General features: G+C 38.7%; 3 long non-coding RNA genes across 3 annotated transcripts; all 3 read left to right on the forward strand.

The window, feature by feature from the left end:
• The first annotated feature begins 2,876 nt into the window (after positions 1–2,876).
• On the forward strand, positions 2,877–3,148 carry LOC139195951 (uncharacterized). Its single transcript, XR_011581033.1, has 2 exons — positions 2,877–2,993; positions 3,077–3,148. It is a non-coding gene; the product is annotated as an uncharacterized lncRNA (long non-coding RNA).
• A 143-nt stretch (positions 3,149–3,291) lies between these two features.
• On the forward strand, positions 3,292–3,646 carry LOC103422601 (uncharacterized). Its single transcript, XR_003773875.1, has 3 exons — positions 3,292–3,313; positions 3,411–3,482; positions 3,571–3,646. It is a non-coding gene; the product is annotated as an uncharacterized lncRNA (long non-coding RNA).
• Positions 3,647–4,466: 820 nt separating this feature from the next.
• Positions 4,467–5,257, forward strand: LOC139196001 (uncharacterized). Its single transcript, XR_011581094.1, has 3 exons — positions 4,467–4,527; positions 4,619–4,666; positions 4,782–5,257. It is a non-coding gene; the product is annotated as an uncharacterized lncRNA (long non-coding RNA).
• The last annotated feature ends 12,458 nt before the right edge of the window (positions 5,258–17,715 follow it).

Below are 17,715 nucleotides of genomic sequence, written 5' to 3' on the forward strand. Positions count from 1 at the left end.
CCTCCGAATCTCGAGAGCCAGACTCCCAACAGGATTACTTTCTCAAAAATCGAAGAGACACTGCTCTCCGAATATCAAGAGTCAGACTCCCAACAAGATTGCCTTCTAAAAAATCGAAGAGGCACCGCTTTACGAATCTCGAGAGCCAGACTCCCAATAGGATTTCGTGCTCAAAAATCGAAGAGGCACCGCTCTCTGAATCTCGAGAACCAGACTCCCAACAGGATTACGTGCTCAAAAATCGAAGAGGCACCGGTATCTGAATCTCGAGAGCTAGACTCCCAACTGGATTACTTTTTCAAAAATCGAAGAGACACTACTATCCGAATCTCAAGAGTCAGACTTCCAACAAGATTGCTTTCTCAAAAATCGAAGGGGCACCGTTATCTGAATCTCGAGAGCCATATCCCCGACAAGATTGCTTGTTCGAAAATCGAAGATGCACCGCTCTCCGAACTTCGAGAGCCAGATTTCCTTGGATAAAGCTTGTCTGAAATCTTCACACGCAACATCAGCTTTCCAGATACCACAGACCACTTTTTCAAAGTGCTTTGACAAAGTTAAAACACGTGAAGCTTGCAGCTCCCACTACATTGCTATGACCAAGAAAGGTAAAGGAATAACACTACTACTTGTTGTTAGGGAGACTCCTATATATGCCGACCTCCATCGCCACAGCCAGGCAGACCTACAAATAAAAAAAAAATGCTCAACTTTTCTTCACATCCGAGGTGGCAGTCTTAGTAGAGTCTCTCGAAATACTCAGCTTCTTTTCCTCCTGATAATACCTATGCAAACAAGCCACACCAGAGCAAGAGTATCTCATATCATCAGGGTTAAAAGCAAGAGTATCCCATATCATGATTTTTCCCTGTCTTTTCCTTTGGCATTGTTCTTACCTGCAAGACAAAAAGAAAGAGAGCAATCAGTCAGCATTTGGAATCAAGCTTCCAGTCACGAACTGACGGCCTGGAACCCCTTGCCTGATTACTTACCTGACATTGCTCTCGAGTACTCATCTTCAACATCTTATGCTTCCAGAGAAGATACCACATATGCCTGAGGAACAGATAGGGCAAGTGAGAAAGATACAATGAAGCATGTGGAGACAAGCGTAACAGAACACGTGCCGATACATCCACTACTTTGTCAATAGCAAAAGTATCCTATATCATCCGGGTCAAACGTACTCTGGATTTGATGGACTTGTTTTGACCCTCAAATTCTTGAGTCGGCCTTATACTTTGGAGGAAACCAGAAAACCCTCCAGCCCAGTTCAAGAATAAGCTTGTGGAAAGTTACTTCTTCAAAAGCAAAAGTATCTCATATCATCTCTTCTCCATTTGCTTCTCCTTATCCTTGTTGCTGTTTACGACACAAGGAGAAGAAGAACAATCAACTGGAAGCTGAAGTCAAACCTCTGATCCAGGTTGCTTGCGTGGAAGTTTGATTGCTTACCTTGTCTGTTACCTCCTTCAACAAATCTCCTAGCTCGGCGACTTAGGGGACTCCTACTATAGGGTTTGTATCGCACTTGACCAAGCCCGAAACTACAAGTAAGCTTCAAGTGAAATTGATACATTACCTTGTGCATCTTCATCGGTTAAAGATACCACCCCTGGATGAAGGAAAAGTACTTCCAGAGAAGATGCCACATCTACATATGAGACAAATAAGGCAAGTGAAAATGATACCACACTTCGGTACTTAGAAGTTTCGTGATTACTCAATGGTTGGATCTTGCAAGTCCCCATCCGAGGAGCTTCCCTCACTCGGGAACTTAGGGGAGCACTGTTTGTACCATACTTGACCAATCCCGAAACTACTGAGCACCGGTCAACATTATACCGTCAAGGACCCAGAAGAGTTTCCCTCCAACCAGGAGACCAATCACAGCGCGACACATGTTGACATCAAAAGCCAATCATAATGCGACACGTGTCAATATCAGAAGCCAATCACAACACGACATGTGTCAATGTTAGAATGAAACTAGAAACTCTCTTCTATAAATAGAGATCATTCTCTCACAATATTTCCTAATGTCATTTGTACTAAATCATTCACTAGTACTCACAAAAGGACAGCTTGAACCTATGTACTTGTGTAAACCCTTCACAATTAATGAGAACTCCTCTACTCCGTGGACGTAGCCAATCTGAGTGAACCACGTACATCTTGTGTTTGCTTCTCTGTCTCTATCCATTTACATACTTATTCACACTAGAGACCGGAGCAATCTAGCGAAGGTCACAAACTTAACATTTTCTGTTGTACCAAAGTCCTCACTGATTTTGTGTATCAACAGGGTGCAACGCAGTTAACTTCAACGTGAGCTCTTGTCAATTTTTGTGGTTGTATTTTGATTTCGTACTTCTTGTTGTAAATGAAATAGAAATTCTATGCAGCTCTCTTCTTGTGAATCGCTTGTCAGGGGAGATTCCAAAGGAGTTGGGAAATATTACTACTCTTACACAACTGTAAGCTTGGATTTTTCGTTTTTCTCTGTAATTATTTTTTGATCATGGACTTATTGTAACTAAGATTGGCAGGGTCTCCATCCCCGTCTCCCTGGATTACATTCTGCTATTACTTCAAAAGCTGCAGAAGCTTTTCTATTTGCATCCTTTGTGAAACCCTTTTTTTCCCTCCAATTTGGATTTTCTCACAGTCAATGAAAGTGATTCTGGCTTGCTCTTTCCAATCTCAATGTTCTTTTTATTTTTTGACAATCAGGCATCTTGAAGCAAATCAATTCTGCGGAGTTGTTCCCCCTGAGCTTGGGAGTTTAATCAACTTGGGAACTATGTAATGCAATTTTCCTTTTAGACAAATTTGGTTCTTTATATATTTTTTGATACACTGTTAACACTTTTTGAAGGATGAACGATAGGTGAAAATTGATGGTTCATTGCTTTGGCAACGTTGTCCTCCAATCGTTTGACTGGAAACTTACTGATGACATTTTCTGGGCTAAGAAATTTGACAGACTTGTAAGTGTTTTCTGTGTGTTTGTTTTTTAATGTCTAAAAACCTGCTTCCGTGTCACCTGATACAATTTTATTGTCCAATGCAGTAGAATAAACGATAACAACTTCAATGGAACAATACCTGATTTTATACAGAATTGGAAACAACTCGAGAGATTGTAAGATCTTTTGCTTTCGAAAAAATTCAGACCTGCCGTTTAAATCATTATAGATGAGTCAAATTACTTCAGACTTATTTGTTTCTAACGTCTCATGTATGCGTGAAATATGTATATTTTGGATCGTTGAAGAGAAAAATGGGACAGAGCAGGCCTAGTAAGATTGTACGTCGAGTATTTGTATCATCCAATACCATGAAGATGTTAGTTATATTTACCTTTGACGCCAGTTTTTCTAATGCTATTTAGTTACATATATTAGGGTTCTGAGAAACTGTAACATTTCTGGAGAGATTCCTCCATACGTCTGGACAATGCAAAACCTTGAAATGTTGTAAGTAGTGTGTGAACTTGGGGACTGATTGCACTGTTGTCGACTGGGAATGCAGTTTGATTATATTTTTGTATTCTGATTGTTAAAGGGATGTCAGTTTTAACAAGTTAGCAGGGAAAATTCCAGCCACATTGAACTTAGAGCGTTTGAGATTCCTGTAAGTATAACCTTCTGATACATTAACTATGAACTATATTTTGGGAATGAAACTTAAGATTTTTAGGTTGCTGCATGCTTAATTGTTTTTTCTTTCGTTATATAATCAAATAATGAATATTGATGTAACACTCCAAAAATTTGAAGTTGCTTTCTGTAGATTTTTAACTGGCAACTCTATGAGTGGAAGTGTACCAGACTCAGTGCTCAAGGATGGAAGTAACGTGTATGTCTGATACTTATTTTCAACGCGTCATCGTATTTCTTTCTCTTTTGATATATTTGCAACTTACCTTTACCTTCCATGCTTCTCTTTGTACCCAAGATCTTTCTCATGAGTGTATTATTACTAAGTTGGTACTAACACTGGCATTCTGGGAGCTAACCAGTTTAGCATTTTACGATGATTGCACATATGGAAGATTTTTCAGTCTCACCTCGCACTTGGTGCGATGGCAAGTGCCTTCGCCCATGAGCGGTAGGTCTTGGGTTCGAGACTTGGGAGCAGCCTCTCCATAAATGGGGGAAAGGCTGGCCGACATTCACCTCTTCCAGACCTTGGGTAAAGCGGGAGCCTTGTGCACTGGGTACGACCTTTTCCTTGATGTATATTATTTTCCAAAATCTGCAATATGCTTTGCTATAAAATACATGTACAGTACCAGACTACCAGTCCCCTGTTTCCATTTTTTCATTTCCTTAGTTGAATCTTCCTCTTTCTTTTTAGCTTTGACGGAGAGGGGATGCTAGTCCGCAAAATGGCATCTCGTGGAGCAACATCTTTCTAGGCCCCGAGAGTGACCTTTACGATTTATTTCTTGCATGCAGTGATCTTTCGTACAATCTTCACATGGCAAGGCCCCCAGAAACCTGCTTGTCAAGACAACATGTCAGAATACTTGTCTAGTAAATATTCATGTTTTATGCCGGTTTTATAGGATTAAAACTGATTATTGTTTAACATATTTCCCTATTGTTAGCAATCTAAACCTGAACTTGTTCCGGAGCTCTTCAAGAGAAAACAACTTGTAAGATTGTCTCTCTGTCTTGCTTTCTTTTGTTGCATTATAGCAATCACAAAAATGTTCATATATGCAAGGTGTACATTCCATGTTAACATATTTTTCCACTCAATTATGGCAGAAGGAGAGGTCTTCCATGCTTGAAGAATCTCGACTGTCCACGATGTAAGGATATATTTAAGATTATATACACAATAAAGTAAATTCTTCTGATTGTAAAGTGTTTGTTTCAAAAAAAAAAAAATGCTGGCAGTGAAGTTTGAAACCCGCTTTGCCTGAATTTTTTTTACATAGAACATTATATAATTCGAAACTTCAATGTTTTCATCACTGTTGTGTGTTAGTAGATAGTTGCATTGCATCCCTAGTACGTTATTATCCAGCATTCTTTCGTGTTCTCTCACTTATACTTTTATTTTAACGTATTATGCCAGTTTCAACTTGTTTGCATGTTAATTGTGGTGGAAATGACATCACTGTCGAAGGAAACAAACGAAATATTGTGTATGAAGGAGAAGGAGGCGTTGAAGGTGGCACTGCAGATGTTTTTATAAATGATCCTTCTTATTGGGGATTTAGTAGCACTGGAGACTTCATGGATGATGCGCCCACCTAGACCCCGCCTAGCCACCTTGGCGCTAGGCTCTAGCCACCTAGGCGCTAGGCCTAGGCTAGGCCCTAGCCCGCCGCCCGACTAGCGCCTAGTGTCTTTTAGAACCTTGCTAAATAACAATTTCATTCATCAATAATCATGGAATTTCATATCAATAATTAACAATCAATAATTAATAACTATATTGATTAATTACTATATGATTCTATATCAATTAAATAAAAATTTCGTATTGAATAAACAATTAGGGTTAAGGCTAATATACATTTAGAAATTAAAAACTTTACAGAACGGCGCTGGAGGTTTGCTGGATGCTTGCGAGTTGCGGCTTGGATGGCTTAAAGGCTTCAAGCCTTAAAGTCCGGAAGCAATGGAAGGTGGCCAACGTGATAGGATACTGGGGGCTTGGTGATGACTCAGCATCTTGACTTGATGACGTGGCAGTATTGTTAGGATAGTATTGTTTAGTCAGCAATATCTGTTAAGCTGTTAGGCAGTTAGGAGTTGGTGGCTTAAAGGTTAAGCTACCTAGTGCTATATTAGGAAGGATTGTAAACGAAGGGTTGTGATTGATTTGTTGATTGTAATAAGAAATACTCTGTTACGGTATATTGAGTGAGATGCAGAGTGAGGGTTGTATCATTGGTATCAGCCAAGGCTTCCGGTTCTACTTGATCCTTCCTCGTGTATGACTCGCCTTACTTCCAGAAGAACCATGGATACTCGTGTATCGAAGCTCGAATCTATGTTCGCTGATCTCCATAATGAATTCAAGGAATCCAGGAATGAATTCAAGGAATACAAAGAGGAATATCGCGCGACCCAAGAGTTGATTCTTCAACAGTTTCACTCTTTGTCTTCGAATGGTAGTGATTCTCTCGGTGAATCGTCAAAAGATATCCATTCCAATCCGATTCTTCAAGAAAGGATGAATCCGAATCTGGGTCCTCATTTTTTTTCACTCCGATTCGATTCCCAACTCATCGAATTCAAGGCCTCCGTTTCTTAAGATGGATTTTCCCTGATTCGGTGATGGGGATGAGCCATTGGCGTGGATCTTTAAAGCGGGGCACTACTTTGATTTCTTCAATATCGAAGACTTCAAGAAAGTAAAGATGGCCTCCTTCCATTTTCATGGTGAACCCCTCCAGTGGTTTTAATGGGCGAATTGTTTGGTGAATTTTCCCAAATGGGAGGAGTTCACAAGGGCTCTTTGTCAAGAATTTGGGCCGTCTGAGTTCAAGGATTTGGCTGAAAGTCTGGTGAAATTACAGCAAACGGGTTCGTTACGCGATTATATTTTGGAATTCAGAAAGTTAGTCAATCGTACACCAGACATCAATCCTCCTCTTCTGAAATCTTGCTTCATTGGGGGTTTAAATTTGAATTCGGCATGATGTGAAGATTTTGAAGCCAAGGAATGTTCTTGAAGCTACAGCTTACGCTTAACAACTCGATGCCAAATTGTCAGATTTAAAGATCAAGCCTTTCTCTTGTTCTTCTGGTAATTCCTCATTTTGTACTCCTTTACAGAATGTTGCTAATGTGACTATGGGGGATAATAAACCAAGAATTGAAAATGTTCGAAGAACAACACCAGAGGAAGTAGAATATTGCAGAAAACATTGCTTATGCTTCCATTGTAAAGACAAGTATGTTAGGGGACATTCTTGTGAGAAGAAACAACTCTTGCTTATTGATGTGCAAACCTCTAGTGATGATGGAAATTCTGAGGATGATAATCTAGAACTTGAAATCACATCATGTGCACTTTTTGGGACTCCAGATCCTAAATCTATTAAAACAATGAAGGTGGTTGGTAGTATTAAGATTTGTTTTGTGGTTATTCTTATCGAATCGGGTAGTTCGCATAATTTCATTGACTCATCTTTGGTTAAAAAGATTAAGGGTCAATTGGACACTTCTCATTCATTTAGTGTGAAAATTACTAATGGGGGAAAGGTGAATGATGTGGGATCCTTAGGGGCTGCATCTTTGAAGGTACAAGATTATCAGTGTGTTATTGATTTATATGCTATGCCACTTGGGGGATGTGATATTGTTTTGGGGGTGCATTGGTTGAGAACCCTCGGGCCAGTTCTTTGGGACTTCGACAAGCTGTACATGAAGTTTCAAAAAGGCAATACTACTTATTATCTCTCTAGTCCGAAAACACCTACTGAGTTTATTCAAGATGTCTCAATCTTTCAAATGGAGAAGTTACTGCAACAAGAATCTTCGGTATGAGCTTTTCTTTTTCAGTTACAATCTGAGGAAAGTGTTCAACAACCAAATGTCTTAACTACTGAGCAATCTGTGGAATTGTAGAATCTATTGCAAAATTATGACAGTGTCTTTCTCACCCCCTAATGCTTGCCTCCTTATAGATCCCATGATCATAGGATTCCATTAATGGAAGGTAGTCAACCACCCAGCATGAGGCCTTACAGAGATGGTCATCTACAAATAACAGAAATTGAGAAGTGTGTGTAAGATTTATTGGATGCTGGTTTCATTAGAGTTAGTAACAACCCATACTCTTCACCGGGTATTTTGGTCAGGAAAAAGGATGAAACTTGGAGAATGTGTATGGATTACAGAGCTTTAAATTTGATAACTATCAAGGACAAATACCCTATCCCATTGATCGATGAGTTGCTTGATGAACTTTTTAGGGCTCAGTTTTTCTCTAAGTTGGATTTGAGATCAGGATATCATCAAATCAAGATGCATCCTAATGATATAGAGAAAACTGCATTTCAGACCCATGATAGGCTTTACGAGTTTTTGGTTATGCCTTTTGGGCTAACCAATGCTCCTGCAACATTCTAGTGCCTTATTAATGAAAATTTTCAACCATATCTCATAAAATTCATTCTAGTTTTTTTTTTAATTTTTAATTTTTAATTTTTATGATATATTGGTTTATAGCCAATCTTGGGAATCACATCTGGATCATCTCCGAACTGTTTTCCAAGTGCTGCACGCTAATACATTGTTTGTTAAGAAGTCTAAGTGTGCATTTGGTCAAACTACTGTGGAATATTTAGGACATATTGTCTCTCAAGAAGGTGTAGCAGCTGACCCCTCTAAACTGAAAGTCATTGTTAACTGGCCAGACCCCACTTCCATTAAAGCACTGAGGGGGTTCCTTGGCCTCACTAGTTACTATCACAAGTTTATTCCAGGATTTGGGAGAATAATCGGTCCATTGACAGTGCTCATAAAGAAAGACAACTTCCATTGGTCTAAGGCTACCACCACTGCATTCAATGAACTTAAACAAGCTATGTTGTCTCCTTAGGTTTTAGCCCTTCCTAATTTTTCTCAACCATTTGTCATTGAAATCGATGCATCCGATTTTAGGATTGGAGCTGTTTTGCAGCAATCAGGTAGACTAATTGCATTTACGAGTAAAGCTCTTAGTGTGAGGAATCAATCTTTGTCAGCTTATGAAAGAGAAATGATGGCGATTCTTCATGCCATCAAGAAGTGGCATTCATATTTAGTTGGCAGGCACTTTATCATCAAAACAGATCATCATAGCCTTAAGTTCTTCCTCCAAAATAGAGAAAATACCTCATTTCAGCAAAAGTGGGTCTCTAAGTTGTTGGGGTTCGAATATGAAATTCAATATAAACAAGGTTGTGATAACCAAGTGGTGGATGCACTGTCCAGAATTCCCATTGATGACCACTCTCAGAGTTCTAGTAAGTTCTTGTCTACTATCTCCTACCCGTATTTGAGTTGGTTAGATGATCTAAGACGTGATAGTGAACAAGATACTTGGATTAAAAACAAGATTCAAGACGTTTTATATCCTTCTGATTCTACAGTGCTTAGTACTCTGCAGTATACAATGGAAAATGGTTTTTTAAGGTACAAAAACTTAATTGTGTTAAGCCCTACAAGTTCTTGGAAATGCAAAGTTTTCGAAGAGCATCATTGCAGACCTATTGTAGGTCATGCTGGGTTTCTCAAAACTTATAAGTGAATATCTCGAACTTTTTATTGGAATGACATGAAGAAAGACATCAAGGAAATGGTAGCCAATTGTCCAGTTTGTCAACAACAAAAGTATGAGACTCTTGCTCCAACGGGCTTATTGCAACCATTACCCATTCCTACTAGGATCTGGACTGATATTTCTATGGACTTCATCATTGGGCTGCCACCATGCAAAGGAAAAACTATTATTTGGGTGGTGGTGGATAGGCTTTCGAAGTATGCTCATTTCCTTTCACTTTCTCATCCATATACTGCTGCTTTCGTGGCACAATTATTTATGGAGCAAATCTTCAAAATCCATGGAATGCTCGCTTCAATTGTGTGTGACAGGGATCCAGTTTTCATGAGCAAGTTTTGGAAGGCATTCTTTGATTTACAAGGGTCTTCTCTGTGTTTTAGTTCGGGCTATCATCCACAAACGAATGGGCAAACTTAAGTCATTAATCACTGCGTAGAAACATATCTTAGGTGCTTTTGCAGTCTCCAACCTAAGAAATAAGCAACTCGATTGCCATGGGCAGAATGGAGTTACAACATTGCCCATCATTCAGCAACAAAATAAGCCCTTATGAAGCAGTGTATAGGCAATCACCCTCTGAGGTTCTAGTATATGAAGCTGGTACTACCAAATTGGAGATAGTTAACAAGAGCTTGATCGAGAGAAATAGAATACTCTCTCTCTTAAAAGCTAATATGGCTGCTGCCCAGAATAGAATGTTTATCCAAGCCAATAAGCACCGAACTGAGCTAGTTTTTCAGGCTGGCGATTTGGTTTACCTAAGACTAGTCCCTTATCAACATTTGTCCTTAGCTGCTCACCCATTTCATAAGCTACAGCCTAAATTCTATGGCCTTTTGAAGTATTAGCCAAGATTGGTACTATGGCATACAAGCTCAAGTTGCCCGAGACATCTAAATTGCTTCCAGTCTTTCATGTTTCTTGCCTTAAGAAACATTTGGGACCTACTGTGCAGCCTACTAGTCAATTACCTTTACTCACTGATGAAGGGATACTGTAAGATGTGCCAGTACGGATTTTGGAAAGAAAGTTAGTCAAAAAGGGCAATTCAGCTATAACCGAGGTGCTAGTTCAATGGCAAGAAGATGCAACTTGGGAGAATTATGCAGACTTAAAATCTAAGTTTCCAATGGTGGTTCATCTATAATCATGTTCTGCTGTGTTGTACTGTTGCTTATGAATTGGTTGTGTACTTTTTGTGTTTTTTCTTTTTTAGAAGTCTTGTGATGCAAGCCTTGTTTTGAGGGGGGTATTGATAGGGTATTGGGGGCTTGGTGATGACTCAACATGTTGAATTGATGATGTGGCAGTATTGTTCGAATAGTATTGTTGAGTCAGCAATATTGTTAAGCTGTTAGGCAGTTACGAGTTGGTGGCTTAAAGGTTAAGCTACCTAGTGCTATATTAGGAAGGATTGTAAAAGAAGGGTTGTGATTGATTTTTTGATTGTAATAAGAAATACTTTGTTACGGTACATTGAGTGAGATGCAGAGTTATGGTTGTATCACAACGGGATCTGTTTTGCTTGTAGGGATTTAGGGGGCAAGGCAACGAGCTACTGCTCTCTGATTGGTTTTAAGAGTGTAGGTAACGGGGTTAAGAGATGAAATTGAAGGCAATCGAGGGCCGGTCCCCCTTTAATTATTGTTTTTCTTTTAATCGTATACCGGAAATGATGACATTTCACTAAAGAAAAATTAAAAAAAAAATTATCCAGGACCAAAATGAGGTCGTTTTGGCATGGCTTTTTGAAAAAAACAAAAAAACAAAACCAAACGCAGTAGCAGCAACAACCCAAATGAACATAGACAAAACCACCACATCAGCAACCACTTCCGACGGGATCAGAGGGGTGAAACCACCGCTCCTGGGCTTGATTTCCAGCGAAGGGAGGGGCAGCCACCACTCCTTGCTCCTATGTAGCTTCACCACTATTCATACCCCCACATTTTTTTTAAATGCCAAGTTTGCCTAGGGTGCATATGTAGCAGTTTGGAGATGATGGCCTAAACAAAAACAGTTAAAGAAATTAAAGTCTGCCTATAGTGTATTTCTAGTAGTTTGGAGAAACGCTTAATTGCAGAATGAGATTGCAATGAAATAGGTCTTGTTTGAAGGAAAAGAAAAAAAAAACCAGATTTTAAAGAGGTGGAAAAGGGGAAAAATTATGGATTATATTATAAAGAGTTAGAAAGTTTCATTAATTTATAAGTATATGTTGCAATGGAAATTAAAGTTAGGGTAAATTACACTTTACCACCTCAAGTTTGGGGTCGGTTTCAATTTCTTACAACATCTTTAAAACATTTTAATTTCATACCTCAAGTACTATTTTATTTCAATATAATACATCTGTTACTTTTTCTATCCATTGATCCGTTAAGAGCTGACGTGGCTGCCACATTTGTGCCACGTGACTACCAAATATGTGCCACATGGTAAAAAAAATTAATTAATTAAAAAAAACTTGAATCTTCTCAAAAAAAAAAAAAAAAAAAAAAACATCTTCCTTCCCCGAGCCGTTTCTCCTCTTCACCCCCAAGCCCTTTCTCCTTTTGGCGACCTGGGTTTGCCGTTTGTGGCCCAATCGGCCGGTTCTCCGTCGACGTCATGATCATCCTCGCTCGAACCTGGGTTTCGAAATCCATGAAATTTCTTAAGCATTGTTGTCGACAAGGGCGTCCACGAGAACCGTCGCGAGGAATTTGGAATTTTGGGTTAGAGAAGGAGGTGCAAAATTAATGGGGGAAGAGAGTGGGTGATGGGAGATGGAAGAAGGGGGTGGGCCCGAGTGGGGAGGATGAAGATTGGGAATTTTGGTTTTTTTTTTTCCGGCCACCTTCATCCCTTACTCCCTTTCATCGAACACCTTCTCTTCATCTTTTCGTCTTCCTTCTTCTTCTGATAATTTCCATTTCAGTATTTTTTATTTTATTTTGATGTGCTTGTTTCTTTTCTGTATTTTGAAGATGTTATCAAGCAAATTAAAGTCGGCTCTTTCTACCAAAGCGACCAGTCTAAGCTCCAGGGAAGAGCTCAGGGACGTATAGATGGTCATGGTACTATTTCATATTTTCATAACCATAAAACCTACTGATCATTTTCACCATTGTTCTTGATCTGGATTGTATTTTTCAATATTTTTTTTTTTTGGTTAGGTTTCAATCAAATAGGGTTTTGATTTGGGGTTGTTTGATTTGTATACAAGTGAGTGCGAAGGGGGTTTTTTATTTGGTTTCAATCAAATAGTTTTTTGAGTTAGTTTCAATCAAATGGTTTTTTTAGTTGGTTTCAAGCACCGAAAAAATTCAAAATTTGAGGGACAAAAACCAACCGACTAGTCGACGAGCCCACTCGGCGATGCGTTGGGAGCAGGGTTTGGATGGGGGAGAAAGGTAAGTGCGAGTTGCAGATGAGAGGAAGAAGGTGGGTGCGAGTTACAGAGGAGAAAAGGGTGGGTGGGGTTGCAGATGAGAGAAGGGAGAAAGGGGGTGGGGGTGAAGAGGAGAAAGGGATCGGGGAAGGTGTGGGTGGGGTGGGGTGGGATGAGGTGGGTTTTTGGATGGGGGGGGAGGTGAAGATAGTGGGGGAGAGGGAGGTGGTTGGGAGGCTCAGGAGGGAGAAGAGGGGTGGGGAGGGGTTACGGAGGAGGTGGGGGTGGGGGTGGGTTCTAAGTTTTCAGGTTTTTTTTTTTTTTTTTTTTTTTTTTGAGAAGATTCAGGTTTTTTTTTTAAATTAAAAAATTATTTTTTTGCCACATCATCTCTTAACGGACTAATGGATGAAAAATGTAACAGATGTATGAAATTGAAATAAAATAGTACTTGAGGTATGAAAGTAAAATGTTTTAAAGATGTTGTAAGGAATTGAAATCGACCCCAAATCTGAAGGGGTAGAATGTAATTTACCCTTAAAGTTATTATCTAGCACATAAATTAACTTATTCAAAACATTGGCAGTTTAGTAATTATACTAGTTTTAATTGCAATTCAGAGATATTTGGTAAACAACTATTTAGAATCAGCATTATTCCTACTCTGATTCCAGACAGTTTAGTAAACAACTTTCATAAGAATCTGATTTTAATTTTTCGTCAATTCAACTTCTCCTCAATTCAATTCATCTCAATCTAATTACGGATTAGTAAAAGTTGATTATGAAATGCAGGCACTAATGAGGAGAGATAAGCCAAGCACAAGACTTGTAACCGTTAAGGCCTTCGCATCTCAGGTACCATTATAATATATTTTAAAATTATTTCTTATTTGCTACCTACCTGTATTATTTGTTATTTGCAACCTTTCCGTAAAAGGCAGGATGTGCCCTATTAGGCTTAGAGTTAGACTCAAGTCTCAACCTTTTCATACAATTATTCATTTTATTGTCTTGCTTAATTACAAACCTACATTATTAGGCTCGACTGTCAGAAGACCAAATGTAAGCCTATATATGTTATTTTTTATATACTTTTTTTTTATTCAATGAGGATGATGAAGGATTAGGCGAGTTAAACTACTCTTAAGGATTGGTTATTGAATTACAAAAGTAGCCTTAGGCCTCGTTTGACAGCTCGAACTGTATTGACTATTTATGTTAGATAGGATAAATAGCCACTAGACAATACTGACTAAATTAGTCTGACGTTTGGTGCAGTATCAAACTAATGACCGTATTATTTATACTGTGTTTGGTACTGAACTGTATAATCTTAACATGAATACTCTCACCCACCAGCCACCATCTCTTTCTTAACCTTGAATATTCTAAGCCATCAGCCACCCCCTCTCTCTCCTCTCTCTTTCTCTCCCCGCACCGCCGCCGTGTGAGGGGACCCCTCACATTTCCATATCCAGTCAAAAAGAGCAACATGTTGGCATCAAACCTACCAAAGAGCCCCTTCTTCCCCACCTGCTATGTCCCAGTCTCCTCTCCTTCCACATCACCAGCAGCGTCTCGCAGCTGCAATCGGCGGCGGAAGCAGTGAACGGCAGCGGTAGAGAAGAGGGAAGGAGATCCGGTAGCCAGAAGAAGATGCAGGGAGAGAAGAGTCTTGTTCTGGATGGTTGGATGAAACCTGATGGTAGTGGTGGTTGGTGGCCGGCAGAGGAATTGGGTTTTGGGATTTGTGGGAATAAGGGGGAAGAACAGAGGAAGGGGAAATGAAGAAGAAGATGCTCAGTGTCACAAACCTCCCCCTCCCTAAAGTTGCAATGCTCACTATCACAGACCTCCCCCTTCTTCTCTGCACCTTAGCATCTCTTCTTCTCTGCACTTCATTGCATATCAATGTCGGCAAGATGAGGTGACGGCTATAGGAGATGACCGGGAGAACGACAATGACGAGAGGGACAACGGCGAGAGGAGGTGTCGTGGATAACGAAGTGCGAGAGAGAAGAAAGGGAACCAGACTAATAATCCCCTCCATTTGGAAGGGTTTATTAAGAAGGTGTATACCCGACTATCCTGTCTAACTACTTAAATTAATCCGGCGACTATTTAGTACGAAAGGATACCAAACGGCTGGGTCCGTACTATTAGTCCTATCTGATCCCTTATACAGCGTGCCAAACGAGTTCTTACTTTCTAACACGCACAGAGCAGTCAAAAAGAACCAAGATCCAGAATTTAGCTATCAACTACAAAAGTAAACTACTTCATCTCGTTCAGAGCGATTAGAAAAAGCTAACTTCCCCGGTAGAACAACCCCCCCTGTCCCCCCATCTCCGAAATTTTATTTAAAGTTTTATATCCGATGTGGGGCGCTAGGCCTAGGGATTGTTTACATGCGTATAAGAGCTAGAGATAACTTGTATATATATGTTATCAGTAAAGAAAGTAACCCGACGTTGCCACTCGCACTTGGCAATGCATATGTAATTTGGTTGTGGTAATTCTGCTTATTGTCTCTTTACTAGTTAATTGCGCTAAGCCTAGATTCATTTATTTTTTATTTTTATTTTTTGCTTCAACACTCATTTTTGAGAGCGAGAAAACTAATCATAGTCCAATTCAGAGAAAAGTTATTTGTTTAGTATGAACTGGATCATAGTATCGAAATTCTTGGTTGTTAGATCCTTATTTGCACATTTTACCGTTCATTCAATTGGTCCATATTAAGTGGCTTTATATCCTAGAGTATTTGCAGAGGTAATCTATAAGGAGTATTTTGACAATAACCTCTATCCATTCCCCATGACTTAGATATTTGGTGCTAATGATTTTGATAATTTGGTGTGAGCTCATGGCATGGAGTGCTTATGTTGCCTTCATCTTAAACACTTGGATACCCCAATATGTGTGGTTTTATTGCAAAAGATTTTGTACTCAGTAGTAGAAACAGTTAGTACTAAGTTAGTTATTGCAATTTAGTAAGTCCTATTTCCGACGTGTAATTTTAAATTCTTCAACATTTACGAGGTGGTTCAGACTTGTTGTCAAGGGGTGGGCGCGGTGCGGTTTGGTGCGGTTTCGAGTGAAACCACAACCGAAACCGAAACATTTTGCGGTGCGGTTTTGAAGCCAAAACCGAAATGAAACCAAACCGTTCGGTTCGGTGCGGTGCGGTTTTAAACGGTTTCGGTTTGGTTTTTGAGAAAAAAAAATGTACAATTTAAAATATACACATATTTATGCATAAGACGGTCTTATTTTCTTCGTATATTAATTAATGAATATGCAGTAAAATTGCAGCAAAAAAGAGTCAAAACTGCAAAAAAAAAAAAAAAAAAGCAGCAAAACTGCATAAAAACAGCACCAAAACAGTACTAAAAACTGCATCAAAACTGCACAAAACTGCACCAAAAAAATACAGCAAAACTGCATAAAAACTGCACAAAACTGCACCAAAAACTACACAAAACTGCACAAAATTGCACCAAAAAATAATGCAGTAAAACTGCATAAAAAAACAGCATCAAAACAGCACCAAAAAACTGCACAAAACAGAAACAAAAATCTGCACCAAAAGTGCAACTAACTTGTACCAAACTTGTACCAAAACTGCAACAAATGACAACTACTAAAATTGAGACAACATCCAATGCATCAAAGGGTTTAAACTTTAAATCCTTATGCATCACATCTACTAAAATTGAACTTGATCACCATTCACAATACTTTACAACCCAATTGAAAGGTTAAGTTTGCCATAATACAAACCTATAAGTTATAACCTAGTTGAAAAGTTTAAAATATAAGTTATATAACATTTATTTATTATATGGTGCGGTTTCGGTTTCGGTGTGGTTTTGAAAACTCAAAACCGAAACCAAACCGTTTTGTGTGCCGCGGTTCGGTTTTGAAACCGAAACCGTTTCAAAACCGCAAAACCAAACCGTTTGGTGCGGTTTGATTCGATTCGTGTTTCGGTTTCGGTTTTCGGTTCCAAGTGCCCGCCCACCCCTAGTCAAGGGTTTAGAGACCTTAATCTTAACCTAAAAAGTTTATTTAACTTTTTAAATACAATTGATACTATATATATAAAAAAAAATTGATCACTGACTACAAGTGTAGAGATGAATGCTGTTATTTAATCGATACACAAGGACCCTTATTATATGATTATGTGTAGGATGAGAGGTGTATTACTGCTTGCTTGATAAACATTTCATTTTTAAGTTTTAATTTTCACGTTTTTTGCTTCAAATACGAGAAAGGAGAGTTGAAGAAGGATGATTGGAGGGAGGAGAACAAAGAATGAATGAGAATAAAATCTTAAAAGTAAAAATAATTTAAAATAGTTTTTGCTTTTTTGTTTTCATTTTTTGTACCTTTTACGTTTTCCACAATCATTCTTCCACTTTTCTATATTCCTCTTATATTTTCAATTGAGATCAAGATATTAAAAAGAAAAACATAAAAATAATAACTAAAAACAGTATGGTGGTAAATTACACAAAACTACCTCAATTATGGGTCGAACCACAATGTCAGACCTCATGTTTTGAACATTGCAATTTCATACCTCAACTTATGGATTCGTTGCAATGTCAGACTTCCGTTAAAGTTTGTGTCAATTTGATTGTTAAATAATGACGTGGCAGAAGTGGGGCCCACTCATTCCCTAGCTAAAATAAAAAATTAATTAAATAAAATGAATTTAACAATTAAAATGAATTAAAAAAAGAGTAGTTCTATTCATATCATGTTTTTATACCACATTTCTATACCACCTTAGAGGACATCTGATATTGACAGCTACATCATTTGAATTAATCAGATTTTCAAATGATGTAACTATCCACATCAAATACCACCTAAAATGATATGAAAATGTGGTACAAAAACAAAGTATGAATAGCGTTACTCTTAATAATAATAATAATAATAATCTCTTCATCAAACATTTTCCAATTCCCCAAGTCTGCTCCACTACCTTCTCATCCCCCCATTACCAACTGCATTCCCAAAGACCTG

Source organism: Malus domestica, chromosome 05, assembly GCF_042453785.1.
Source record: "Malus domestica chromosome 05, GDT2T_hap1".
In the NCBI taxonomy this organism is placed as follows: domain Eukaryota; kingdom Viridiplantae; phylum Streptophyta; class Magnoliopsida; order Rosales; family Rosaceae; genus Malus; species Malus domestica.